The sequence below is a fragment of the Grammomys surdaster genome, unplaced genomic scaffold, assembly GCF_004785775.1.
Source record: "Grammomys surdaster isolate TR1022 unplaced genomic scaffold, NIH_TR_1.0 135, whole genome shotgun sequence".
Lineage (NCBI taxonomy): Eukaryota > Metazoa > Chordata > Mammalia > Rodentia > Muridae > Grammomys > Grammomys surdaster.
The window spans coordinates 4,852,308-4,864,056 of record NW_021604593.1 but is presented as its reverse complement, the minus strand read 5'-3'; the positions used below and the strand labels follow the sequence as shown (position 1 = coordinate 4,864,056).

The window sequence follows — 11,749 nt, the reverse complement described above, 5'->3', positions numbered from 1 at the left end:
AGTAAGATAATTCATATATTACAAATAACTGGAAATATAGGGGAACTTTATAGCCAATCTCATTAACATGTAAATATTGGTTATTTTAGAAATGTTTATATCGTATTGCATTTATTCCATTAGGTCAATCTGTTATTTGTTGTTTTTTGTTTTGTTTTCCAAGATGGGTTTCTTTGTGTGGCCCTGGCTATCCTGAAACTCACTCTGTAGACCAGGCTTGAACTCACAGAGACCTGCTTGCCTCTGCCTTCTGAGTGCTGGGATTAAAAGCAGATAAAAGACTAAAAATTCCTTCTTTAAGATCATCTAGCCGGGCAGTGGCGGCGCACGCCTTTTATCCCAGCACTCGGGAGGCAGAGGCAGGCGGATTTCTGAGTTTGAGGCCAGCCTGGTCTACAGAGTGAGTTCCAGGACAGCTAGGACTACACAGAGAAACTCTGTCTCAAAAAAACAAAGAAAAAAAAAGATCATCTAGAAAACAGATACATCTGCTCTTGCTATTTCTATTGCATATTGAACTGGAGGCTCTATGGCAAAACCAGGGCAATTAGACAAGAAAAGGAATTGGTATTGGAAAGGAAGGAAAATCAAAGTGTCTCTGTGGATGGTATGATCTAGGAAATGGGAAGGAATGGAAAGGGCCACACATTCATACTGCCAGAACTTACAGGCTCCCCAGAGTTGCCAGGTTACATAGTCAATAAACAGGATGGACTGTGTTTCTCTACACTAGCAATTAGACCTGGAAATGAGACCAAGAAAATCACTATACGTAAGACTCGCAAGATGGCTCAGATGTTAAAGAGTTTGCTGTATGTCTTTGTTAGGGTTTCTATTGCTGTGCTGAAACACCATGACCAAAAGCAAGTTGGTAAGGAAAGGGTTTATTCAGTTTACACTTCCACAGCACTGTTCATCATCAAAGGAGTCAGGACAGGAACCTAGAGACAGGAGGTCATAGAGGGGTGCTGCTTTCTGCCTTGCTCCCCATGGTTTGCTCAGGGTGCTTTCTTATAGAACTCAGGACCACCAGCACAGTGATGGCTCCACCCACATCAATCACTAACTAAGAAAATGCCCTACAAGATGGATTGTATGGAGGCATTTTGTTTTTTCAATTGAAGTGCCCTCCTCTCAGATAACTCTAGCTTGTGTCACAATTATTACTCAGTGGAATTCCTCTGATGAGGGTCGAGAGCTGCACTGATTTATGGGTAAGATAGAGGAATTTTGAGAGCAGTTTGATACCACATTCATTTAGCAGAATTACAGTAGTAGGTTCACTGCTGGGGCCATGAGCCGCAGCCGTGGGTTCCTGATTGGATTTGCAGCCCCGAGTCTGCTTGCTTTCCAGCCCCATCCATTTTACCTTCTGCTTTCAGCAGCTATTGCTTCTAATTTCTATTAGTGGTGCAGTGTAAATTTGATTCTAAGCAGTACCAATGGCTTTATGTCTTGGACCTTAAAGCCCCATGGTTGTGTGATATACGTGAGTTGTTCATGGGTAAAAGTCACATGATCAAATGACTGCCCAGAGTGAAGACTGTTTCAATTATTGAGATAGCCATGCACAATTACATAAAACACAGCACACGGTACTGGAGCCACTGTCACCGAGCCCAGGCCACGCTGCTGCTGCTCGCCCCTCATCGTGCACTAGCGGTCCCAAAAGATTCAAAACCCAAGATGACAACCCTCAAGGACCAGCTGATTGTGAATCTTCTTAAGGAAGAACAGGCCCCCCAAACAAGATTACAGTTGTTGGGGTTGGTGCTGTTGGCATGGCTTGTGCCATCAGTATTTTAATGAAGGACTTGGCAGATGAGCTTGCCCTTGTTGACGTCTTAGAAGACAAGCTAAAGGGAGAAATGATGGATCTCCAGCATGGCAGCCTTTTCCTTAGAACACCAAAAATTGTCTCCAGCAAAGACTATTCTGTAACTGCGAACTCCAAGCTGGTCATTATCACAGCGGGGGCCGTCAGCAAGAGGGAGAGAGCCAGCTCAATCTGGTCCAGCAAAACGTGAACATCTTCAAGTTCATCATTCCCAACATTGTGAAGTACAGTCCACACTGCAAGCTGCTTGTAGTCTCGAATCTCGTGGATATCTTGACCTATGTGGCTTGGAAAATCAGTGGCTTTCCCAAAAGCCGAGTTATTGGAAGTGGTTGCAATCTGGATTCGGCTTGGTTCCGTTACCTAATGGGAGAAAGGCTGGGAATTCACCTGCTGAGCTGTCATGGGTGGGTCCTGGGAGAGCAAGGCGACTCCAGTGTGCCTGTGTGGAGTGGTGTGAATGTTGCTGGTGTCTCCCTGAAGTCTCTGAACCCAGAACTGGGTACTGATGTGGACAAGGAACAGTGGAAGGAGGTTCACAAGCAGGTGGTTGACAGTGCGTATGAGGTGATCAAGCTGAAAGGTTACACATCCTGGGCCATTGGCCTCTCTGTGGCAGACTTGGCCGAGAGCATAATGAAGAACCTTAGGCGGGTGCATCCCATTTCCACCATGATTAAGGGTCTCTACGGAATCAATGATGATGTCTTCCTCAGTGTCCTGTGCATCCTGGGACAAAATGGAATCTCGGATGTTATGAAGGTGACACTGACTCCTGAGGAAGAGGCTCCCCTGAAGAAGAGTGCAGATACCCTCTGGGGAATCCAGAAGGAGCTGCAGTTCTAAAGTCTTCCCAGTGTCCTAGCACTTCACTGTCCAGGCTGCAGCAGGGTTTCAGTGGAGACCACACACTTCTCATCTGAGCTGTGTTTAGTACAATTGTGTTGAGGTGGTGTGGGGAAAAAAAAAATCTCAGTTTCCACAGCTCTACCCTGCTGCCAAGTGGTACTTGTGTAGTGGTAACCTGGTTAGTGTGACAGTCCCACTGTCTCCAAGACACACTGCCAGCTGTGCAGGCTTGGATTACCCTGTGAGCCTGCTGCGTTGCTGCCCTGCGCACTCTCACCACACATGCCTAGGCCAACGAGTTCCCAGTCAGTCATAACCCGGCTCCAGTGTGTAAGTCCATTATGCATATCTTGTGCATAACTGTTCTACAGGATAGTTTGTGTATTATATGTGTCTGTAGTGTACATTGCAATATTATGTGAAATGGAAGATCTGCATATGGGTGATGGAACCAACCACTCAAGTGTCATGCCAACAAAAACACCAAATAAACCTTGAACAGTGAAAAAAAAAAAAACACAGCACACAATATTCTAAACATAAGAGGAAACCAGAAAGAAAAGCTTTCAAGAGTGAATGTCTTTAGCTGGATGTATAAACCCTGTGGTATCTAAGCCATTGAGATAAAAGAAAAACTAAGTTGTATATAGTGTCTTCGTGATAGTTGAAACAGTGATGCTTTGTTCCATCCGTATTTATAAATGAAGAATCTACTTAGTTCAGATAAAATGGTTGGAGTGTGTGTGTGTTTGCATGTCCACACATGCTCATGCAAAGGTCAGAGGTCATTGTCAAGTATCTTTTTTTTTTTTTTGAGGCAGGGTCTTTTCTGTTCTGCAAAATAATCCATTAATAAAATGAAAATATCTCTTCGCTATTTGTATTAATGTATATTAACATTAATATAATGTGAACTCACTGTGATGGCAGAGTAACCCCAGTTCGAACACTGTAAATATATTGAGTTAAGAACACACTCTGTCCTATCAGCTGTTTGAATTACTGGGAGGCAGTGGCACACAGATTACCTGTTGTGTTGGTTTGAAGGAGCAATACTCCCAAGGAGCCATGTGTTTGCACAGCTGCTTGCCTATTGATGATCCTGCTGAGGAGTCTACAAAACTTTTAGGAGGTGGAGGCTTGCTGAAGGAAATATGTCGGAGGGGGTGTTGAGAGTTTATAAATTTGCTCCAATGCTATGTACTCTATGTGATGAAGTGTGATCAGCCAGCTCCCTGCCCTGGATGCTGCTGCCAGGCCTTCTTTGCCATTTTTGGGCCCTTACCCCTCAGAAAGGGTAAGCCAAAATCAATTCTTTTTTTTTGTTTGTTTTCTTTTTCTTTTTTTTCAAAATCAATTCTTTAGTTGCTTTTAGTTATGGTATTTTATCATGGCAACAGAAAAGTAACTAATATACTAATTGTAGATATATTGAAGTTAATAAACTAATTTTAGACATGAAATGAAATAATATGGAGAGAATTATGGGACAGTGTGATGAGCCTGCTTATCACTGTGCACAGTGTGACTTGGCTTTAACTTCAGAATTTTTGATTATAAGAATGGTTCACATTTTGGTAAATTATCCTACTGGGTCGACATTACTACTTACCACGCAGAGTGCCCACGGAGCAGACTAGAGACTGCAACAGTTTCCAGTTGTTTCTGACCTATACATCTCCTCCTTCTTCCCCCCATCTTCTTTTTCCTACTCCTCTTCTTCCTCCTCTTTCTCCTCTTCTCTTCTTCCTCTTCTTTCTCCTCTTTTTTATCATCTTCCTCCTTCTCTTCCTCCTCTTCCTTCTCTTCTTCCTCTTCTCTTCTTCCTCCTCTTCCTTCTCTTCTTCCTTCTCTTCTTCCTCCTCTTCCTTCTCTTCTTCCTTCTCTTCCTTCTCTTCTTCCTCCTCTTCTTTCTCCTCTTTCTTCTCTTCTTTTCTTTCTCTTCTTTTTCTTCTTCTTTTTCTTCCTCCTCCTCCTCCTCCTCCTCTTCCTCCTCCTCCTCTTCCTCCCCTTCCTCTTCCTCTACCTCCTCCTTCCCAACTTTGAGCACATTCTAATACCTAAGTCATTTCTGGAAAAGAAAATGTTCCCCAAGTGACTCCCAGTCACCATCTTACTTGGTAGTGAAAACATCCTGTCTAGCACAAATGCAATGTCTCTGAGAGCTCCACAAAGCCAAGTGTTCCTCTTCCCTCAGCTCAGAGAAGCCTGAGGCTGGTAGCCTGTGAGTAGGTGGGGACCATTGCCATCTCCTATATTTCATGACTTTCTCCTCCTCTGTTCCTCAAACTGTGTCATGACAGACTCCATGTTTCCAATGTATGAACCAGAGCTGAGGAAGAGCTGTGGCATAGGAGGAGGGGTTGTGGAATGATAATACCCTGGAGGTGGCCAGAGCCTCTTAAGTGTGTTGGACATCTCAGAGTCATCAATTCCCTTTTGGGGTCTTCTTGGAGGTTTTCTAAGCAGAGTCTCCAGTCTTAACTTCTCAAGAAACAGGCAATGCACCTAGTGACTGTGCAAGCATGTATTTGTATGTGTAGTTATGTATGGGACTGCATGTAAATACAGGTATACATGTGTTTGCCATGCACTTTGAAGTCAGAGGACAATTTTGGATGTCCTGAGGTACTTCCATTTTCCACTTTTATTTGAGACAGGCTCTCACATTGAAACTTTAAAACATAGGCCGTTCCAGCTAAGCGATGAACTTGTAGGGACCAAGAGACAAAACTCAGAGGATGTTAATATTTGGCTGTTGGACCATTCACACTCTCTCTCCCTGTGCTTCAGGATGCTCCATTGTCTGTCCTATTTTTTTTTCAAGTTAGCCTGTCACAGTGTCCCTTTGACAATATCCCCTGATACAAGTCTAATCATACCACATCAGTCTGAAGTTAATTCAGAAGTCTGTGCCTTATGCAAGGTTAAGTTCAGAAGATATTCCGTGTCCATTTATAAAGACTCTCTGACTGCTGGATCAGCCACATCATATACTTACAGATTAGGGAGGTTTTTGTTGTATATTAAAAGTTCCTCTTAGCCATTAGAGGTTAACTGCGTTGCAAAATATTTGGTCACATTGTGAACACCAAGATTGTGAACTGGGAAAACCTTGGGGTGTGGCTCAGCCCTAGCACACATTTTTTTTTGTTTTGTTTTTCTTTTGAGACAGGGTTTCTCTGTGTAGCCCTGGCTGTCCTGGAACTCACTCTGTAGACCAGGCTGGCCTCGAACTCAGAAATCCGCCTGCCTCTGCTTCCCAAGTGCTGGGATAAAAGGCGTACGCCACCACCACCCGGCCCTAGCACACATTTAACCCAAGAGCTTTCTGTAATAAGAGCTAAACAGAGTCAATGACAGGTCAAGAGGCAGAGCAAGCAGCCAGTTGACAGGCAGTAAACATAAAAGCCAGGACAAAGAAAGGAGTATCTGTGAGTTGAACACAGCGTGGAGAAGAAGGAGCTTTTTCCTTCTGGGATGTCAGTGGAGTAGGAAGGTTCAGTCCATCATCACCATGGCGGTAAGCATGACAAGAAACGTGATAGTGTGCAGGCAGAAACCCAAGAGCTTTCTGTTTACTATAAACAAGTAGTTGTGGTGTGATTCTGCCCTAGCACGCCTTTAACCCAAGAGCTTTCTGTATACAAGAGCTGGGGCAGTTCTACATCTTGATCTTCAGGCAGCAGAAGGGGACTGTTCCATACTGGGAGGAGTGTGAGCACCAAGAGACCTCAAAGCCCAGCCCCACAGTCACACACTTCCTCCAACAAGGGCACACATTCTAATAGTGCAAGCCTCATGGGCCAAGCATTCAAACACATCAGTGTATGGGACCATTCCTTCAAACCACCACAGGGTGCATTGTCAATTTTTTTTTTAAGTTCCCACTTATAGGGACCAGAGAGGGGGCTCAGTGGATAAACTGCTTGCCATATAAGAATCCCCTCACCTCTCCAAGACTCTGCTTGAAAATTCTTTTTATCTAATAATAATTTGGTGATTGTCGGGGTCCAGGAGTTGCCTCACAGACCACACACATTGATCTCAGTGTCAGACAGGGATAGTTTGATCCAGGACTGATAATTAGTCCCAGGACTGATTGATCAGAGCCACAGACCAGACTCAGGAGCTGGCTGTGATGCCCAGCTAGAATCCTGTAGAGCTTTTAAGCCTGAGATCCACAAACATCTGTGTCAGGCTATTTCACCGATCAGGACTTAGAGATAGAGGACTTCCTTAGGAACATGTCTTTGTGGTACACTTACCCTGCTCCCGTTGGTTGGAGTATTCAACTGTGGCAGGGGGCTTGCCTTGCCTAACGTTCATGTCTCAACTTACCAACCATGATGTCAGTTACCCATATAACTGCCAAGTGGGCTGTCAGTTCCTAGGGAGGTCTTGGGAACTTAATCTTTACTTGACCCCTACACAAAATGGAAGTCTTATTCCAAATAGTTTCTTATATTGGTGTAGGTGTCTTTCTTATTTTGGGGTCCATCCCAGAGACATCTTATAAAACCCAAAACCATAAAATCTCATACATAGGTGCAGGAAGTGCTGTCTGGTGGTTGGTTCATATCCAAGCTTATTGTGGCTGACTATACTAAGCAGTTCTAACTGACTTGCTTTCCAAGAGCACAGAACATAGCAGAATATGTAATCAGCTTGGGCATGAGAAAGTTTCCTAATAAGAGCATATCAGAAAATTTCCTTATAACATTAGTAACAGCACAAAATGTCTGGCTAGATAGGCAACAGTTACCTAGGCCTTAGCAGTGGTTCCAGTTTGTCTTATTTGCCTGGTATTCCTTTCTCATTATTTTACTTTCTTCATATCATGGGCTAAGTTCCTAAATTATTTCTTAGCCCTGCTCCTCAAATTCTTTGCAATTTATTTCATATATAATTAAATAATTTATGAATGTTTTTAAATACTGAGCCGCTGTATGGAATTTTTCATGATGCTTCTGATGTCAACTCTATGTGTGTTAGTGAGGGCTCTCTAGAAGAACAAGATTGACAGAATAAATATGTATTACAGGTGGCCTAATTAGTTTGACTTCTGTACTAATTCAGCAGTGGCCATCTGTATGCCGCAGAGGCTGAGCATCTGGAAGCTGCTCAGTTCATGAGGCTGGGTGCTTCAGCTCTCCTAATCTGGCACTGAAGGCCTGGGAGGTTTCTGGAGAGCCGCTGGTCTTCAGCCCTCATTGGAAGACTGATGAAGGAGGGCTCTGATCTCAGGATAGGAATGTGGTAACAGAAGAGAAGAATTTGCCAGAGTGAAGGCAAGCAGGCAAGCATCTCTCTTCAATCTCCTTTTATTTGGGCAGCCACTGGAGGGCGCCACCCACATTTAGGTGTACATCTTCCCACTTCAGATGTGATCCAGAAAAATCACTGCTAGGAGTGCCTAGTGGGCGGGTGGAATCAGGGCGGGAACCTAGAGTCAGGACCTGAAGCAGAGTCTATAGAGACATGCTGTTTACTGGCTTGCTCTTATATTTACCCAGTCTGCTTTCTTATATTACGCAGGGCCACTCACCCCTAACAGCATGGAGGGTAGTCAGCTGCCTGGCTCTTGTGTTGTTTAAGGCTTATTGTAAATATAAAGGCTGTGAGTGTGTCTTTCATTCGGGAACTAATTGAAGGCAGGGTACAAACTGTCTGGCTGGGCCCTCTCCTATCATTAACCAAGAAAATGACTCTTCCCCACCCCTACATACAGGCCAATCTGATGGAGTCATTTTCTGAGTTATGGCTCTTTCTCCAGATGATCTTGGTCTGTGTCAACTTAACAAAAACAACCAACCAAACAAACAAACAAACAAACAAACAAACAAAACAAAAAACCAAAATACAAAACCCTAACCAGCATAACCTACCTACATCATTAGTTGCTTTCAGCTTCCTCTCTGTGGCATGTGGAGTCCTGCCCCTTAGAACCGCCACCCTCTGCTCTGTAGCAAACATACTAGATTCCATGACAACGGAGAACTAAGATCACAGATGTTGTAATCTTAATTCATGACATGTAATCTTAATCCTGAACCATGGCTGCTGGTTGTTACACATGTGACTCATGCTGTCTCAGAGGTCCATGCAGGTGGGAGAGAAAAGTGTCCCAGAGAGGTAGTGTCACCGGTCCTTAAATTGAAGGAAGGAGGGGCCATATTGGAAGGAATATGAGCGACTTCTGAAAGCAGAATGAACTGTGGAAACAGGTTCCTCCTTGGGGAAGACAGTCTAGAGACACTGCACTGCACATTTTCAGACCTGTGGTAAGTTAACTTGTATTGTCTTGAGCTTCTGAGTTTGAGGTTATGTGCTGTGGTTATGTGTTATGTGTCATGGATGTGATGTGTCATGGGTGTTATGTGTCATGGTTACATGATGTGTGTCATGGTTAAGTATTGTGTCATGGTTATGTGTCATGATTATGTGTTATGTGACATGGTTATATGTTACTAGAAAACTGACAGAGTGGTTGGCAAGACAGTCAGTAAAGCTCTTCATGTGTGAGGACTTGTATTTGATCTCCAGAACCCACATAAAAAAAAATCGTGTGTGGTGGCGTGTGCTTATAATCCCAGCCAGTGCTGGGGAGGCAGAAGCTAGAAACCCTCTGGGACTCACTAGATAGCCAGACTTGCCTAACTGGAAAAGATCCAGACCAGTGAGAAACCCTGGCTCAAATAACCAAATGGACAATGTCTTATTGAATGACAACTGAGGTTGTCCCCAGTTCTCCACATGCACACAAACCTACAGACACAAGTACAGTGTGCAAGCACACACATACACACACACAAATGCCAATTCTAATACACTGTCCAAATGTTCGACCTTCAGTCCTTCCTTTTCTTTGAACTCATATATGCATTTGAAATGATAGTAAAACTTCATCTATCTTTTCTAGGTATTTCATAACAGAAGGATTTGCATGCCTCTGTCCACCACACTGGTGCCAACTGAGCCGAACCTTCTTTTAGAAAGTGTGCCAGTCTCACTCATCAGCAGGCCACTTTCCTTGGGCCTCTCTATTGCATTCTTTCTTCCCATGTCATCAGAGTGTCCTGAGGGAGTGTATAGATTGAACACAGCACTCCCTCCCTACCTTCTGAGGGCAGATTAGAGGGTAGGGGTGGGGATGGGTACCACACTATTTGAGGATGACTGTGGGCTCCAGGATCAGCGTGTCACAGGGAAACATGCAGAGGAGGAAGTGTCTTAGTCACCCCAGTGTTTTGTTTTATGCAGGCTCTGCTTGGTGATGCAGTTCCTACACAATTACAAACTCTCAGAAGACCCACTGGCATGCTTTATCTCAGATTTTGCCCAGGTTGGGGGCAGCAGAGCTTTGTAGTGTAGGGATGTTACTTGGGATCAGGGGTCTCTGTGGAGAGATAATACTGGCCATCAGTAACCTTTGGTATCCTGCTGTAGGTCCTCCCCAGGGACCATTTTGATATCAGATGTGTGCTAGGAGGTTATGCTAATATCACCACACAGAGATATTTAAATTACATGCTTAGTGAAAGCCTAGCATTACTATGTCGCTCACACAAGCTTTTCTGGTTCCCTCATGCTGAGTCACAGACATCATAGTGGGATTGGGGTGGATATGACAGGGGACTAATGTTGGCATGGAATGTTAGAGGGGTACTCCACCTCCACTCCTCAGAGGGACCCTAGGATGTTTAAAATTAACTTCTGTGTCAGAAAATATGGCCAGAACACATTTCATACAGTGTGTGTGTGTGTGTGTGTGTGTGTGTGTGTGTGTGTATGTGACATGCATGTGGATGTGCAGATGCATGGGCATGCAATACCCATGGAGACCATACCATGATGGCTGCCTTCCTCTATTGCTCTCGGCCGTGCTGTTTTGAAGGTCTCTTACTAAATTGGTAGCCTTCATTAGCAGCGGGTTGGCTGGCCAGCTCTCAAGATTTGCCTGTCTCTGCTTCTCCCAAATTCTGGGGTCACAGGCTTCTATTGAGGTGCCTGGCTTTTTTCTATGGGTGCTGGGTATTGGACTCAGGTTTTCATTCTTGTAGGATAAGTTACCCCCTGAGCCATCTCCCAGGACCCCAAAAAGAAATGTTAGAGAAAAAAAAACAGCAACATAAGATGTTTCAGGTTTGGGTGGAGAAAAGAAAAATCCTCCTCCAAGGGCTGGGTGCAGTTTTCATAAGTGGATGACTCCAGAGAAGTATGGGGTTCCCTGGGCACACACCATTCTCATAACTCTGCCCAGGGGAGGCCATTGCAGGAGTGGTCCAGGGTTCGGCAAACAGTTGCAGTGATTGTTGGTACTGATGACCCAGGAAAGCCAAACCTCCCACAGTTGTCTAATCAGACCCCCTTCCTTGAGACTCACACAGAAGCTTGGGGATCCCTTGGGCTGATCTTACATCAGATTCATACAATCTTCTCATGTTCCATTATTTTCTAGAATGACTTGGAGCTTCCCTGAGTGGGGTACTCTGGATCACAGCCTTATTTAAGATACTCAACAGAACCCAAAGAGAGGCACTCGGGATAGATAGATGATAGATGATAGATAGATAGATAGATAGATAGATAGATAGATTGATTGTTTGATTGATTTGGTTTTTTGTTTGAACCCACATTAGCCAAAATAGACATTTATTATTTGAGCACCTACTGCATACTGTCTGCCTGCAAAGCTTGGTTTCCTGTGTTCCAGGCTGCAGTAGGACAGGTCAGGCGGAGCAGGAGGTATGAGTGGGCACTGGCTCATTACTCCCTTACTCCCGTCCTACCACTAGATGGAGCTGTTCCTCAGCTGCCCTAGATGTCTTGAGAGCAGCAAGGCTCCAGTTGTGTTAGGAGTGTCCTTTCATGATGCCAGGAAGCTATTGAAAGGGTTTAATGTCTGCTGGGAAGCAGAGGAGACTGGCCCAAGCTGCCTTAGATACCCCAGTCTCCTGGACTCTTGGACTTGTGTGTGCAGGCCAAAGGACAACCCAAGTGTGTTCACTTGCTTGTTCTTTCCCTCCCTCCCTCCCTCCCTCCCTCCCTCCTTCCCTCCCT

The 11,749-nt window shown here is 44.5% G+C and overlaps 1 pseudogene; it reads left to right on the top strand.

Moving 5' to 3' along the window:
- The first annotated feature begins 1,440 nt into the window (after window positions 1-1,440).
- On the top strand, window positions 1,441-2,712 carry LOC114617171 (annotated as a pseudogene).
- The last annotated feature ends 9,037 nt before the right edge of the window (window positions 2,713-11,749 follow it).